Raw genomic sequence first — 3363 nt, 5'->3', positions numbered from 1 at the left:
TTGAGCGCCAGAAATCAAGATCAAATGAGTCAGTGACAAGTTAAATCAAATCAAATGTATTTACAGTAGTGACAGTGACGTAAACACCAATCATTGGCCTTCATGTAATGTTTCAAACTAACGGGTTGAGTGATTGGCTGAACGCAACGTGAAAGAGTTGCGTTAAGCGCGTTTATTACAGGTTTGGTCCAACACTTACAAAAAAAATATTAAAGCTATTAACCACATCATGCATATTATCCTTTATAATGTTGTTATCAATATGTAGGATACTATAACTAGATACTTCATACTATAACTGTACTATAACTGCTATAACATGTACTATGTACTATAACTGTACTATAACTGCAAATGAAATTATCTTATTTGAAGTATTGAGTTGGGAGTGAACCATTTTGGTCGTCTCTTGGTGCAAAATTCTGCTTGACTACATGGAAGGGGCAAGCCATGCGATAACACAAATCTCTCTCTCCCTCTCTCAGTCATGTTACGCCGTAGTCCTCGCTTGAACGACGAGGACGGTAACGTCAGCAAGATCTCGTACAAAGAGAGCCCTTGGAGGTGTGTGTGTGTGTGTGTGTGTGTGTGTGTGTGTGTGTTACACTTGATGTAGAGGCATTAGCATTAGCACGGTATGCAAATCCTTGTGTACTAATGTTCTCTGTCCCCCCATCCACTCTCTCTCTCTCTCTCTCTCTCTCTCTCTCTCTCTCTCTCTCTCTCTCTCTCTCTCTCTCTCTCTCTCTCTCTCTCTCTCTTTAGATGCAATAAGAGGAGAACAGGTGCGCATAAGGCAGCTTCCCCAGCACCTGCTACTGTTCTGGCCCCAGCCCCGGCCGTGCCCCCCAGGGTGAGTCTGGCCCCAGCCGTGCCCCCCAGGGTGAGTATTCCTCCCCCAAGCCTGCACACGTCCAGTGAGGGCCTCTCCAGTCAGGTAAGCCACCGAGCCCAAAGTAGCACTGACACCTCTGGGGACTCTGCCAGGACTACCACTGCCAGCTGTGGTAAGTACAGTGACAGTGTGTGTGTGTGTGTGTGTGTGTGTGTGTGTGTGTGTGTGTGTGTGTGTGTGTGTGTGTGTGTGTGTACGTGCGTGTTTATTGCAGTGTGCATGTGCATGTTGTGGTGTGTATGCAGATGTGTTGTGTTGCGGTGTGTATGCGCACGTTGGTCGTGTGTGTATGTGTGTCTGTGCATGTGTGTGTGTGTGTGTGTGTGTGTGTGTGTGTGTGTTTGCGTGCGTGCGTGCATGTGTTTAATGAGTAATGTATACTTAACAATTCGCATTATCTCTCTCCTGTAGATCATTTGTTAGCATTACTTGTTTGTTTGTTGACATTAGCCTTTTTCTCTCTCCCTGTAGCTGGTGCATTGTTCAACATTCGCGTCATCCTGCTTCTTCTCCTCTTGACTTTCGGTGAGTGTCACTTCACATCCATTTCATTCTAGATTCATAAGTCCTACTTGTGTGGTGTTACTAGCCCACCAGCAAGCTATTCACAGTGATATATATGATGTGACCTCTTTGGCCCTATTAGTACATTTTCCACAAAAGATTTTTAGTGCCTTTTGAAGTACATATGTTCTGACCACCTGACCTACCACATCATTAACATGTAGGGTTAGGTTATCCTAAAGACATTTCCAAGACATAAATAGACTTGACAAACAAATGAATAAAAAATGTGTTTAAACTACAGACCCGCGATTGTGCTGCTAGCAACAGATTTCCACGTTGTTTAATTTCAATTTGCATATCTGATTGCCCTCTTTCCATGGACGTTATTAAAAGAGAAGTTTCTATAAATCACGGTTATAGTATTGTGATTATTACAGAGTTTGACGTCATGACTCATTAGTTTTTGCAACGCAAAACTGTAAGAAAAATATGGCAGCATCAATAAAAGGAATCGATATCCTTGGAGGCGTACGATTCCGATTGATCGAACAATTTGAAACCGGTTCTCAACTGGAACCAGTTCTCGATTCCCATCCCTACCAATAATTTATTTCACCAGTTAACATGGCAAGCTAATATCATGAATTTCAGAGACAGACATTGTAGCTTTGTCACTAGCAGCTTGGGTGTTGTTTCAATCAACCGACAGCATGGAGCATGTTGCAGATTTGTTGAGGATAGTGGAGCATACCACTTGATAACGTATTCAGTCCTATTTTCGATTCTCTGATTCTCCCTTCTCCCTCTGGCTCTCAGGCGTTTGGTACTTGTACCCCAGCACGTTTGTCATCACCCTGCCTTCCAAGGAAACGGTAAGGCAAACTTCATTCATTGTTTAACAGATTTAATTGTCAGAAAAGTGAGGCGAGCGAGGGAAGAAAAAAATAAAGAAAAAACTATCAGAATGTAGAGTGTACGAAGATCCAGCTTAGATGGAAAAGTATGAGAAATATTATGCTACACGAGGATCAGGAGATGGCAGACCTCAGAGCAGACCTCAGAGCAGAACTCACTGTGGAACAAGCCGGGATCCGCTCCGTCACTACCGTGCTGGGCCAGGAGATGGCAGACCTCAGAGCAGAACTCACTGTGGAACAAGCCGGGATCCGCTCCGTCACTACCGTGCTGGGCCAGGAGATGGCAGACCTCAGAGCAGACCTCAGAGCAGAACTCACTGTGGAACAAGCCGGGATCCGCTCCGTCGCTACCGTGCTGGGCCAGGAGATGGCAGACCTCAGAGCAGACCTTCCTGTATGTCTCTTACCATTTAATTTTCTCCAAAATACAGCTATTTCAACAACTGCTTAATAGGTCAGGTCATGCTCAGTGAATACAGTGCTGACATTTTTATGACTGCCAGAGTTGCAAGATTGGCAGTTTGCTGCTGCATGTCTACAAGCATCTTAACTCTTTGTGTGTGTGTGTGTGTGTGTGTGTGTGTGTGTGTGTGTGTGTGTGTGTGTGTGTGTGTGTGTGTGTGTGTGTGTGTGTGCGCGTGTGTGTGTGTGTGTGTGTGTGTGTGTGTGTGTGTGTGTGTGTGTGTGTGTGTGTGTGTGTGTGTGCGCGCGCGTGTCATGCATTAAACAGTTTGGTCAGGATTGCAGTCCTCCAATGGCAGAGAGAATGCCTGACTTCGCCTTAGAGTCACAAGGTTTGTGATTTACTGCTCATTAGCATCTAGATGTGGTGTTTCATTTGAATGTGACACATGTAAATGCTTACCACATCATACATTATATACTCACTGAGAACTTTATTAGGAACACTATACTTATACTGTGTAGGGCCTCCCTTTGCTCTCAAAACAGCCTCGATTCTTTGTGGCATTGATTCCACAAGATGTTGGAAACATTCCATTGAGATTCTGGTCCATGATGACATGATTACATCACACAATTCAT

This window comes from Nansenia antarctica, assembly GCF_963989245.1.
Source record: "Nansenia antarctica genome assembly, chromosome: 20".
Lineage (NCBI taxonomy): Eukaryota > Metazoa > Chordata > Actinopteri > Argentiniformes > Microstomatidae > Nansenia > Nansenia antarctica.
This window is presented reverse-complemented; position numbering follows the sequence as displayed.